Genomic DNA, 14,349 nt, shown 5'->3' with positions numbered 1-14,349 from the left:
AACCTAGCCACAATGCCCTTGGAAAGTGAGAGAAAACCCATACAAAAACAGAGAAAACATGCAAACTCCACCCATACAGATATCCGAGGCCAGAATCGAACCCAGGACTCTGGAGTTATAGGGCTGGTGTGCTATCCACCACACTACTAGAGAGCACTGTCAATAACACTATAAGACTACAGCACATGTCAACTGTTGTGTTAGAATCCAAAACAGGAATAATAATAATGACTTACCCTTATATAGCACTTTTCTGGACACTCCACTCAAAGCGCTTTACAGGTCATGGGGATCCTCTCCACCACCACCAGTGTGCAGCCCCACCTGGATGATGCGACGGCGGCCATAGCTCACACTCCCCACACAAAGCTCTCAGTGAGGAGGAGAGCAGAGCTCTTCGAGAGGGAGCTCAGCAGAACCACTCTCCAGCGACAGGGCCCCCGTCTCACCAAACATGTTCAAACAGCTCTTCTCACTTTTGTTTTATCATCATTTCTCTGGAACCCAGACCGGCTCTGCCTGCCGGCTCCACTCCCTCTTGCTCCCATGTCCCGTGTTTATCATGAGCTTTATCCCTCGTTTTTCTCATGCCTGCTGCTACTATGCTGAGCTTCCGTGAGCCAAGGCCAAGTGTTCGATCTGCACAGCCTGAGCCCTTCGGATGAACAGCACGATAATACGCGTGCAAAAAGATTTATTGGTTATACTGGGAAAACAGCAATGAGCTATTTTCATCCTTGTAGATCTAATAAATCATTGATGAAAGTCCACATTTAAAATGGACAATATCTAGTTTTGATCTTGTGTTACAAGCATGACATGTAAAACAATACAAAAGCTGTGATTTTTCATTCCTGCAAACGGGGACAAGCAGAGGAAGCAGTTTCTTCCTCGGGGAGGGGTCACTGTGCTGAGTGGGGCTGTCACTCCCAGCACCAGCAGGGGGCAGCAGGCTGACCACAGCATTCTTTACACTTCGACCATAGATTAACATACAGCCAGCACACAGTAGACATGCAACACCAATGACAACACACCAAGAAAATTCTGACTTGTTGAGTAGTTTCAGAGACCTGCACACCTTCAAGCTATTTTTCAAGAGAGCAGCAGATGCAGCAATGGTTTCAGTCCATCTCCAGGCTGGATTTTAAGCGTGACGAAAGTGCTCAATAAGTCATAACGTGTATCTGTGAAACTGCATCAGGAAATAATGTCCATAAATTGCTGGTGTGCTCATGGAGCCAGTAAGCTGCCGCTCAGAAAGATTACATTCATGGCGCTAATGAGGTTCACCACCCTCTTCTGTGGATCTATAAGGCTGCTTTGATGAGTAATTACTCAATATATATTAATCACCTTTCTGACCTCAGTGAGGAATGGCAATAGATCGGCATGCAGCACAGCTGAAGATTTAGCCAAATGAAAAGACATGCAACATATAAAAAGTACAAAGGAGGCCCGTTCAATCCATGCTAATCGTGTGGCGGTTATTGGCGTATCGATTGCAGAATCGCATCTAGACATTTCCTGAAAGAGACAACTTCCAAGTCACGGATCTTTTTCCGAAGAGGAGCCTTCTGTTTTCAATCTTAAATACATCACCCCTTAATTTCAGGTCTTTGTTTCATTGCTGATACTAAAGGAGTCCATTGTGTTGACTTTGTCAATACCCATCAGGATCCTTAAGCACTTGGTTGAAGTTTTTAATTCCCTCTGGTCAATACTAAACAGATTCATATCCTTTAAACTGTCTGTATGTTACTTTTCTTTTAAACCGGTAATTATTCTAGACAGTGTCTGAAACCTATCCAGGACACCAAAGTCGTTTTGGTGCTGCAAAAACAAATGTTCCAAATAAGGTCTTATAAAAGGCGGTGGGAATAAAATCTGCCCTGATTTAGAGTCTCCACTTTCACTCCGCACAATATCCCTGCATTTCTGCTGTCTTCCAAAGTGCAGCTTTTGGAACACAGAATGACAAAGTCATATGGACGGGTGTTACGTCTCTCTTGCCTGTGCTCAATCCGAACAGGTATCAGGGAACCTAAAGGCTATGGAGGCTGTCACACCACTCTGAGTCGAAGGGGTCTGCAGTCCTGGAGGAGACTCGGCGTGACAATCCCGTCATGTTGTTTATTTGCGTGTTCCTGATGATAAATCAACTTATCGCTGACGCCGACAGCATCTCTTTCCAGCCCTTGAGCAGAGTGTGAAAATAAATAAGGAACAGAAATACTGCTGCCACAGCCTCTACAGTGTCACGGTGAAACATTAAATCCTCACTGCACTAAGGCTGCTGGAGAAAGAAAGCAATTGCCTTTGATAAGGGAATATTTATTGCTGTGAAAAGTAACATTCCCTTGGAGATTAGGTGTCGTATTAGAAAGTGCAGGAGGCTGGAATCAGCTCTTATACCCAGCTGAGTGATGACCCAGAAAATGTAAATTACACATTGCTGCACCGAGAAGAGATTTTAGCAGGTCTACTGGTCTGCTGGGCTTGCCCGGGTGAGGTTTGGGAGCTCGACCTCCCGACTTCTGGTACCCTTCAAGCCCAGCATTGCCTGCAGGTCTGACAGCAGAGAGGAGGACATAAGCACTGAAACAGCCTCCAAGGACAGGCTGTGTGATCCTGCCCTGCGGAGGACAGCCCTGCACCTGTAAAGTCAGCGCTATGGGGGCAGCAAGGGAGCTCTGAAGCTGGCCAATAGGTCAGTAACAATCAGAAACCCACACCTCTTTTAACAAAAGGGGCGCCGTGACCTCACTTTGAACCCGGAGATCCGGAGAGTGTGAAGCTCACATTCAGAAGTGTGAGGATGCGGATCGGTGCCAGCAGGCCCCCGGGACTGACTGACACTCGTCAGGGGCAGGAGGTAGACGAGCAGAAACAAATCATAGAGTGGCAGCACAGGAAGCACACTGTCCTTGTCTCGGATAAGAAAGCTCAATACTGCATTGAGATCAGCAGGGCAAAACTGCTCTTCTTTCTTTCCAGTGATGTTCCAGCATCAAGGAAAGGGCACACTTGTTAGCAGACCCGTTGGATATGAAAGCTGTGACTCACAGGCCTCTGAAACCATGCTGGGTACAGTATTTCTCCTCTGCAGCATCCCTGGGAGGCAGTCCCTCAGAGAGCGGTGGGACGCCGGCGCCCCTGGCCCTCGCAGCGCAGTGGGACGCCAGCGCCCGGCCTCAAGCGGCCTTTGCTTGTTTCTATTCCCAAGGGCACTTTTAAACACGCATTTATCACACATGCACATATATGTGCACATATACACATATCACACACAGAAACTCCTTCAATAACTGTACACTGAGCCCTTGGACTGGCTGCCAGGAAACTGGGAAGTCTGGTATCTGTGAAGAACATACGCTCTTGTAGTTCTTCGCCAATGGTCCAGTGTCACAGGAGCAGCCCAGCAGTACACACCTGTACAATCGCCACTACCAGCTGAGCATCCTGAAAACGGAGCTGTGTTCATGCACACAGCTAGGATTCCTGAAAAGATTACTGGGACAAAAGCTCACCATATATATATATAATTCAGATATAAACACTGCTCCGATGCCGCTGTCATTGCTCGGCCTTGCTCTAACCCAGCAGAAGCGGAGCACGGGACCTGCCATCTCTGATTAGAGTTTCATTACACAAGACAGTTTTAATCTACGTCTGTTTCTGCTTCAGCGTACCAGCCAGAGTCGTGCAGTGACTTTCCCACTGGGGAAATGGCTGATTCCACTCTGCCTTCCCCTTCTGCTGTCTGTGACATTCCCTGGAGCTGGGGGAACATTCACAGCTCTGCCAAATCACGACACCTGGGAATCTTTTTCTTCAATTCATCAGAATCCAACTATTTATTATAAAAGCTTGTCCATACACTGAGCGTCTACTGTATGACATTTTTCTTCCCGACTATTTTAGACACAGAGAAAAGCAGGTGAGTCAGCTTCTTAATTTTTTTTTACAATGTGCTGATAAATCAACCCTTTCCAGCAGCTACTCTGTGAACCTGAGTGTCAGTCTGACACTGACCCACAGAGCACCTCCCAGCTCCTGAGCACTCGTTTACGAGCCTGTACAGCACACTCTGAACTGGAACGGGGCCAGAGACGTCCTCGGGCCGTGGGACGAGACGAGAGAAGCGAGCTGTAACAGGCCTGGGATGAGCGAGGTGAGAGTCATGGTCACACTGCACAGAGGCTCAGAGCCCTCCCAGATCAGCCAGCTGCAACACGTCATCTACCGGGGACAGGAAAGGCTGAAGAGACAGCGAATCCAAATGGAGACAAAATCAGCCACCTTTCTCCCTGGAATTAGCAATGGGGAAAAGAACCTGGACAGCTTGTGCTTTCTAATTGCAATGCCCCCATCATGAGCTGGGCTGAGCGAGGACGTCTCAGTGGCATATAGCAATACTGCACAGTATGCCATCTGCGCTCCAAACCACTTATTTCAGCTCTGATCTGCATTCAGTACACACTCCTGCTTCACTAGAAAGAGGTTTAAGCTCCTAAAAATATTTTCAGTTCAACAAAACTTAAGTTCAGTTTAAATTATTTACAGGTGTGGAGAATTTTCTGAACGAAACATGACCAACACAAGTCTGTAACTTAAGAGATCAAATGAAGCCATTATGAGCTCAGCTGGACAAATTCAGAAGAGACAGCTAAGGCTGGGGCAATGTCAGACATTGTATTATTGATGTACTGTTTTTTTTCCTAGAGAAGTGGGCTTCATTGCTAGGACACAACTAAATTAATTTGACCAAAGCTCAACAGACGTATTCTCCATCGCACACACTCTGTAAGTCAGCATGGAAGGGAGAGGGGGAACTGTGCTCAGACAAAACGCTTCACAACAACAAAATCAAAGCCCAGAATCGACTAACTTTAGCGGTCAAACACCATTTAGAGAAGCAGATGCTTTGGTCTCATGCACAGAAAGCCCTGAAACGGGACCGAAAGGTTCTGATGGCACCAAGACTGTAGGACCCACACCATACCGCCTCACGCTGTTTCAGTGTCACGAGGCATGAGAGAGTGAGATTTTAGCATTAAACTAAAAAAAGCTTGAGATGTAATATTTGTTCTCTAAAGTGCACCTTTCACCACTGACAAGAGCTATGAGACTCATCCAAGTTCTGAGTTATAGGTGCGTCTGGCAAGATTGACATGGCGGGTTAAAACGGCAGAGGAAGAGCTGCAGGCAGCCATACGTCAGTGCAGAAGGCCTGTCAAAGCAACAGCTGGATGCGATTACGCCCTGAAACTGCAAGCGGCCTCGCTCTCCTCTGCAATGGGGTTTTGGAGAGGGTGGAGAGTAGACCCTGTAATGGAATTTGCCCGCATGCTTTTTAATGCGAAAGGAATGTCAAGCCAAGAACTCTGGCTTAGAATGGAAAATACACATTTTTCAAAAATGTACATTTTTGGATGTTTTACAGCAGAATTTCCCTCACAGTCAGAAAACGGTAAGCTGTTCTGCACTAGCTTCTCCGGCTGAAATCCTGCCAGGAGCAGACGAGGAATTTGAACAACTGATAACTGTTGATAACTCCCACTTTCACTCATTAATTGACATAGCTTGTAACTAAAAATGACAATCTTCTTTTCTACTGAAAACACGTGCATTCATTCTTCACGCAAGGGTCACGTATTTCTTACTAAGTGTCGTCCACAGAATGAACAGAACGAACACAGCAAGGACTGACAGGACAGGCGAGCTCGCATTCAAGCTGCGGGATTAAAAGGGACAGCAAAAACAAACTTGTTAGAAACATTAACTAGTCCGAACTGCTCAAGAAGTGGAAACGCACAGGATAAGGGATTCTGGAACAGCAGTATGTGCTCCCTAAGCTCTGGCAATTAAAGAGATTTTTCTCATACGCTTAGTAGTGCTGCTTGTTTGTTTCTTACCGACTCAACAGCAACCCTCTGACCACACGACCGTCTGTCTGGAACCAGGATGATAAACAGGAGGAATTCTGGTGGGATTAACTCCGCGGATTCACAGCGATCAATAGCCAATTCCTTCAGCGGGCGCGGCTGAGGACGAGTGTCTTCCAGGAGCCCGAAGGAGAGCGAGAAGCCCGGTGTGGGCTGGCCGGACGAGCACGACCCGGTCAGGCGCAGCGCCCTGCGACGTTCTCGCTCTGCCTCCCCGCTGCAACACCTCCGACCTCAAAGTGCTGAGCTCCTCCCCACATATCCTTCCCCCATCAGGCTCGCTCAAGGGCTGCAATCTCCCAGGACTTGACACCAATGTAGCATTTCTCCATTTCTGCTTTTACCACGAAGCAGCGAAACACTTCCCCTGTTCTCTTCCCATGCCATTGCCTTGGAGAAGCTGGGCAAGTTCACCCATCACAGCCAGCCCGCGGCACCGATCCCCAGGATGATCAACGCTCAAGTGCCCCTGCTGCTGGGGACAGATCACTGGTGTTGCTGCATCTGTCCTCCTGCTTGACATATACAATCTTCCTAACAGCATCTACAATGTGACAATGACCTAGAAAAGTACTAAAACAAACAGTCCAGCAGTCTAATGTGTCCTCCATCTGTTTCAAAACCATCTGATTTAGAACGGCACGACGTGGTTGGTGGTGTATGCCAGGACGATAACAAAAGGCTATGCAAAAATGCAACTAGATTGTGGCACTTAGCATTGGCATAATCATCTACCAAAGAAGAGGTCCCTGAAGCACACCACTTAAAATCAATTAAAGCACTAATTCCACAATAACAAATATCAAGGTGCTAAATCCCATCATTGCCTAAAAAAAGGCCACACTTACATCGCCTTGACATCATGCAGCTTCATAACATTTCATGCCAGACTATGAGTGAGCATTTCCACAACACCTAAAAGCAAACAAGAAAGCAACACTTCCACAAACTATGTGTCGAGATGAGACCTTTTCTGTTTATTTCCTTAAGGTCAGCGGGAGGCACAAGCCGGTGTCTGAGTGTGGTCACGAGCCTCTCAGGGAGCAACACAGCCACCTCCTCCCTGCACTTCCTCTGTGCGACTGCTTGAGTCCTGCTGCTCCTCTGCCCCCTGGCTGAGCTCACAGTGCTGCCACTGAGCCTCTCACTCGCCCTGTGTCCATACTCCTGCCCAGCCTGAGCACACTGCTCACACACCTGCCCAGCCTGAGCACACTGAGCCTCTCACTCGCCCTGTGTCCATACTCCTGCCCAGCCTGAGCACACTGCTCACACACCTGCCCAGCCTGAGTACACTGAGCCTCTCACTCGCCCTGTGTCCATACTCCTGCCCAGCCTGAGCACACTGCTCACACACCTGCCCAGCCTGAGCACACTGCTCCTCTCCCAAAGCAATTCAGAAATCAGCCTGAGAGAGCGCTGACCCAGCAAGACACATTTCCACTACCATTCGATCACATTCCTTAATTACCAGGAGTCCCACTCAAGAGAAATTCCCCAAGACATTTCATTAACTTAAGAACAGCTGGCTCTATACACTCTGGTCTTGTTACATGGCAGGCAAGCACTTAATAGCACACAAATTGAATTACTGTGCATCAAGTCTCCACGTTGAAATAACTGTTCTGAGGCTCACAGTAATGATGCTTTTCAACCACAGCTGCGTAGCAAACACAGTTTGCCTAATGCATTTAATGAATGAAAATATACAAAGTGGACAAAAAATAAATTGATATTAACATAAAAGTTAAGCACCCTTTTACACCCTTTTCCAAAAAAGCAGCACCTTAAAACAGCAAGAAAAGCAGTAATTAATAAAGTCCAGAGTCCAGCAATTAAAAAATAACACCCACGAGTAAGCTGCATTTTCTAAGCACAATAAAAAACTTTTGAATAATGAAGAATGGAAGGGAATTATATGAATAAATTGCTAGATATTTGCAGTGTGTTACCTACAGTTTTGACCTGAACTTGTGGATTTGGAAGTTTTAGTGGACAGGAGCCTCTCAGGGCTGTCAGTGGACGGACGTCTTGGCTGACCAGCCCTGTGCCATGATGGGGGCATCCACTATAAAGCAGTGCCCATCACTCCTGATGACCACAGCCGCGCAGCCCTGAGAAAGGAGACAGACGACTTATAACGAGCGGGTAAATAACTGACTTGATGAAGTCGTTAAGAGCCGAGCCTGAACGCACAGAAGCTCAGGAGAGTCGCTATAGCTGTGCCTCGGAGTCGGACCCCCGGACCTGCTGCTGTGCCAGTGCGAGAGCCCCTGACCCACTCCAGTAACCCACTGGGCAAGACCTGCCTGTTACACCCACTCAGCCAGACCGTCTCTGCTCTGGGGTCTGCCTACACACTGCCCAGCTCCCGTTGCAAGCAAAATATGCACAAGTATTACAGTTTTATTTTAAAAATCCCATGTCCTTGTATCCCGTACAAGGACATATCAAAAGAAAATCAGTAAACAAAGGAATTTTAAAAAATCCTGCTAAATAAATCGCAGGAATAAAACTTTGTCCAAGGTTAAAACATTGGTTTAGGATTTCTTTCATGCTAAATGCTTGATTTTCTTCATGTAAGGTTAGAAATAAAAAAAACACGATGCAATTACACATTCAAATAACAGCGAATACAATACCGTTTGCAGTCACTTCAGAAAGTAGTCAGGAGAAATGACTGTATATGGTGTTGGGAGAAAAACAGGAAAATCTTCAACATTAAACATCTTTAAAAAAATGCCAAGGAAAACGACCCTGTTTAGTTTCTTCTGTTTAACACTGTAACCCATTATCGCCAACAGCTAACAGTCCAGTGGCTCTGGTGAGCAGTCCTAATCCCCCGCAGGTCAGAGCTGAAACCACGCGCACGATTTCCATGAGTGGAAAAGTAGTGGGCTCAGGGGGGACCTCGCTGCTGTACCCCTGTACCCACGCTGCTCGGGCAGCTCCACGCGTGTCTGCGCCCTGAACCCGGGGACTGCCGGCCGCCGCTACTGGGTGCTCATTATCAAACGGGGCACCTCGCCGTCACTGGGAGGGCAGGCACCCCACGTCACGGCACGGGGGGCACCCACCCGGGGTTTGCTCCCTCCGCTACACAGCTCGGACTTCAGGGCGCGCTGTCAACGAGTGGGATTCTGCTCGTCCGCTGCAGGCATGTGCTTTATTTCACCCCTCAGAAAACACACATCTTCAAAATAAATGGACGTCGGGAGGACCTGACATTAAGGAGCGCGACCTCGGTCGTGCTTTCGAGTCCCCACAGCAGAAAATGCCGAATAAAGGCTAGATTATCCCCCACCCCCGGCGATAAAACGCGCAAGACTGAAAGTTAGGGGCTGCGCTGCGTGGGGGCGAGCGGACCCCACGCGTGTACGGACCCGGGTGGGCAGCTGCTCCGCGCGCGGCTCTTACCCCCGGGGCGCCGGTCCCGTCCGTTAACTTCCAGGCGATGTGGGAAAACCAACCAACCAACCAACAGAAATAGAAGTTCCCTTCTGGTATCTTTCCTTACTTTGACCGATTTCCGTTGACTTTTTATCCGGTTTCGCTCGAGCGTCTCGGAGGCGAGTCGTCCCGGCCGAGCCGCGGTTCCGGTTCGGGTCCGGGGTAAGCGCCGGTCCGCCCTCCCTCCTCTCTATCCGCTCCCCGGGGCTGCCGTGGGGCTGCCGGGCTCGGCGTGTCGCTGCTCCGCCGCCCGGCTGCCCGCACTCTCCATCCCCACGGGGGCGCTTAAAGCCGACACACCGCCCGCCCGGCCCCCAGCTCCCGGTTCCTGCCTCGGCTGCTTCACGCCGCCTCTCCGCTCGCCGCCGCTGCGCGAAACGGCTCCGTGTCCGACCGTCCGTGGCGCTGAGGCACCGTGGCAACGCGCCGCCGCCGCGCCCGCAGAGCCCCGCCGACTGGCGGCGCGCTCCCGGAGCGCTGGGGCGCGCCCCCGTCCCGTCGGACTCGGCTGCTCCGAGCTCTCTGCAGCCACAGCGCCGCAGCGCGACACAGCCGAGAGGCCAACTGGGCGTTAAGAGCTGTTTTGAGCGGAACGCTTGAGCTCCCGATGCATGTACGCGCACAAAACGTCCCTTTAAAGCATGCGTTCGTTGTTCTATTCGATTTTCAAACCTATATGCCTGTAAGTACGAAATGTTTTATAAATACCAATAAATTAAGCTCCCGACACCAGTGTTTCTCCTCCAGAGTCCGGAAACACGACGTTCTCAGAAACTTTTGCTCCAAACTTTGAAATGTATTTACAACGCGCAGTGCCTTTCAGAAGTCACAATACAGCCAACAATATAGTTATTTTAGTGGAAAATCGCAACTGGCCACGTCCGTCTCCAGAACAGATCTGAATTCAATTGAGCAGCATTTTGCACACTGAAGAAAGCCTCAAGGACCGACAGGAGCTCGAAAGCACAGACTTAGTTAAAGGTCTCCAACGATCACAAGGAGTCTGAGCTCACTGGGTCATAGACTTCATGCAGTTTTTACCTCAAAGCGATAGTCAATTAATTACTTTTCACTCTGAAAGTACCTTGAAATTAACTAGTAATATAGATACTGGAAAAAATTGCGATAAAAGCAGCATGTTTTTGTTACAATACGATCGCATTTATGCACGTAATTAACCAAAAACAGAACGTATATTATATCGTACTTGTTATTCATATCAGTCTCATGTTCACAAATACACATTCCTTGGCTGTAACACCAGTAAAAGGTTTGAGTTTGCCGTCGCCACTCTTTTGCAGGGCTCTTTACCTGCAGAGGAGAGTACTGTATTGAGGTCATATCTGTATCCGCGGCCGTTTGAATTAATCCGAACTGACTCAAGTACGCGAGCTTCGTAGTGCAAACCCACCTCTGTTCAGGGAGTTCGGTTCGGTTCGGCTCGGCCAGTCACACAGGGTGTCTCTTGCGAATCATATCGCCGCGGAGTTGGCATTCCTGCACCACACCACTTTAACACAGTGCCGTATCTGGGAATTCGGAGGACACGCACACTGAAGAACATGCAGACTCCACACAGAAAGGTGCCGGGGTGGTTTGTTGGGGGTCTGCGCTCCTCTTTTGGAGGCCAGATTTGTGCTGGACATTGTAGGGCTTGTGAACACGTCAGGTGACTGGACGGCTCACATGGTCACAGAAGTATCACGCCTCTCACCCTTCCTGGATAACTGAGAGCATGGGACTGGACCAAAAGTGATAAAGAGGAGTATTAAATCTGTTCTTAAAAACATGACTATTACAAATCTCCAAAATGTTTTAAAAACACATAACCTGGGATTTATCAGATTTGATTTTTGTTCCAATTTTTAACGCACTTCACTTCTAACTTTTTGTTAAGGAAAAGTAAACAATTAGGAAAATGTAAAATAAAGATGTCAACTACTTAACAAATTGAACATTAAAATAATATAAAAAGACAGACACCTTTTTTCATGCACTTGACATGTACACTCAATGATTGCTGTCCATTGTTATTCCAAACGATACAGACGATCTCTATCCCTCTGTTACTGTATTGCAAGCAGTTTGAAGGCGAAACATTAAAGCTAAAAGTAACCAGTCTGTCTTGGGGGCTCACAGATGTTCGATTCTCATTAACCCCTTGCAGAAAATCATTTACAAATTTTGATGCTAGTTTTCCAGAGGTGAGCGCTGTCTCAAAAGCCCTACAAGTTCTCTGCGCTTGATATGAAGGCACAAGACTGACGTTTGTCTTCCGATTTGTCTTTTCAATCTCCAGAACAAGCTTGTGTTTTGTCAGGCAGCCTGTCACTACAGGGCTGGAACCTCAAAAGGAAGCAGCCCATAAAACTGATCTGACTGAACTTGCTTACATGGGCAAATTCAGAGCCACGGCCCTATCCTCTCTCGTTAGATCCTCTCTCGTTAGGAAGGCATGGTCCCAGGCTGTTCCCCAGTCAGACTGATTTAGCACTGTGCCCTTGTCCTTAATGCAGAGAGTCATGTCACCCCGGATTGCGACCTTGTCAGAAATCAGGGCCTCTGGGCAGATCAGGACTCATTAGTTCTGTAAGGAGGCTCCGGGGAGGATCAGAAGACTCAGGAGGCAGGGCTGGTTGCTCAGTCAGACCCCAAAGTCAGACTAAGATCCAGTCTGACACCCTAAAAACAAAGGCAAGCTTTAACAAACACCCAATAACCTTTCCACTGTCCCTGAGGTGCAAAATTTACTCCACTAAAATCTGGAGTCTGGGAAATGTATTATAGACTAAGAGAAAGTTGCAATTAAAAATAGTCACATTAACCTTGTAACTAAGCAACAAAATTAAAAATTAAAGTCCCTCTTCTGTGTCTTTGAAGCTATTGAAAGTGGAATAACTGTACACCCTTGCCTGAAAACAGAGCCAAGGCTGTCATCAAAGTGAACCTGTTCAGCAGCCTGTTTGCAAGGACAGTGCTCAGTGTGCACAGCTCACATACTGGTCAGCTCTTCAGTGCAAGAGACCGTCCTCTGTCTCAGACAGCCTCACCCATTGAGGTGTTTATAAAGAGAGCAATTGAATGGAAATGAATCTGTACAAACCTTCTCCCAGGTGATTCTGCTCTAATTCTTAGTTTATGGACAACAGGGATCCGTGTTGGAGCTGGGAAGGGAGAAGAGAGGAGCGATTACAAGTGAGAGAAATTTCACATTGTGAAATTGTGCACACCAATCATTGCACGTTTCTGCACAAAAGCGTGATTCACATCCACTTGAGCTCCAGCACACTAATGTCAGAAAGACATCGACCTCGGAAGCCTCCCGTCTGCAGTTTCCGTGGCTGACTCTCACAAGCGTCAAACACGATCCCCGGTGGTTTCCACCTGCGTCCCCTGCCTCCTGTTCCACTGCCGACTCGGGACCTCAGTGACACAGACTGAGTCAGGAGAGCCACAGCAGCCTGATCCTGGCAGCGACTGTCCCCGGCTATATATAGCAAAGGTCCACAGATTGCACTTGCAGCTCCAGGCTCCGTTCAGCTCTGCTTGCACTGCTGCGATCAGCATGGCTGCCCAGAGCCACATGTGGGCAACAGAGAGATGAGAAGCAAAATGGCAACCCCCTCCCTCCACGGATCACACAAAAACAGATCAACGCCAGGAGCTCATCCTCCACAGTTCTCCCTTCCACTCCTCCCTCTGTCTGTGCTCCGGCTTCTTTGCCAAACACAAACGGGCCTCCTGCCTCTCCACCAAGCGGAGACACATCATCCTGCTCAGGCCCCAGCACAGAGCACAGAGACAGAATTCAATCAACACAGCAGCCCCCCCCACACTGCTCACTGTGTCCTTGATCCTCACACTCAGCTCACTTGCTGTTCCCCTATAAAAGCTGCCTGCAAGCCTGGTTGTGGATGGGCAGTAACCTTCAGTTTGCACTGCAGTATTTGTGGGCAATTCTGTCCATTATGTTTCACTCCGCATTCCCCGTTTATGAATGTTTCTCAGCCCAAACACTATATCACAAACCCAAGGACATAATCACACCTTGATAACTCAACCTCGCTCTTGAATGAAGGGAAAGCCAATCTCTCCACCTCGGTAAAATTCGAACACTATCACACTCACGCAAGCTGAAATTGCTTGTACAGTAATATTGTAACCATCGTGTGTCACCTTGGATAAGGCTCAGCTAATTCAATTGCATAACAACTCCCGAGTCTCCTCCGCCCCACCCTTGTCAGCTCACCATCACAGGGAGTTTTGGAAGAGTCAGCAAGTGCCTGACCTTCTGCTTGATCGTTTCTTACCAGCACGCCAAGGTCACGACCTTAGTCTGGAACTCTCTGCACTCTTGTAAACGTGTTTTCAGATCTATAAAATGGCTTGCTTTGAGTCTGCTATAAAATGTTAATTGATCATATTTAATGATCAAATCTGGGTGGTCCGATCTGGCCCTACAAGGAGAAACACAGCAGCTTTTTAGGGTCCCAGCTTTTCACAGGTGTTCAATGTGGTGTTCAATGTGGTACATAACCCCCATTATCAGGACCTGAGGACAGATCTTGGGCCGGTCGCTCAGGCTGTGTCTGTCTGCGGATAAACTGTCACTCATGATGACAGAAATCAGCTGGAAAGTCAGATACCATTTTCTTTGTTTTGAATTAGTTTCATGTAAGACAACTGGTAATGTTTCTAGCAATTTTTTGTATCGGCACAATTTAACTAACGACAGGCATGTGTGAAGGTCTATGATCCAGATGTGTGAGACCGTTCCTGGGTCGGCGAGGACTGGTGGCGGCTAAGCCTTGCTCTTCAATATGAAGGACAGTACAGAGTCTCCAGCTGCCTAAATGAGTTTTCTAAAATGGAAGACATAAATGACAATTTACAAACCAAACAGGCTTCTCTCGCAGGCTTACTCACACAACAAGACTCCGTCTTCCAGGCT

The 14,349-nt window shown here is 48.1% G+C and overlaps 1 protein-coding gene across 4 annotated transcripts in view; it reads right to left on the bottom strand.

Annotated features, from left to right (window-relative positions):
- Positions 1-10,185, bottom strand: part of gjc1 (gap junction protein gamma 1) — a 28,939-nt gene extending 18,754 nt beyond the window's left edge. For 2 of the 4 annotated variants that reach the window (XR_015931019.1, XM_088623247.1), the window contains exon 1: positions 9,366-10,185. The gene's annotated coding sequence lies outside the window, so the exon portion shown is untranslated. Of the gene's footprint in view, positions 1-5,918; positions 6,624-9,365 lie in introns of those variants that run through there. The other 2 variants (XM_088623248.1, XM_088623249.1) reach the window with 2 other exon arrangements.
- Positions 10,186-14,349: the final 4,164 nt, after the last annotated feature.

The sequence above is a fragment of the Lepisosteus platostomus genome, chromosome 28, assembly GCF_059453375.1.
Source record: "Lepisosteus platostomus isolate fLepPlt1 chromosome 28, fLepPlt1.hap1, whole genome shotgun sequence".
Taxonomy (NCBI): Eukaryota; Metazoa; Chordata; class Actinopteri; order Semionotiformes; family Lepisosteidae; genus Lepisosteus; species Lepisosteus platostomus.
This window is presented reverse-complemented; position numbering and strand designations above follow the sequence as displayed.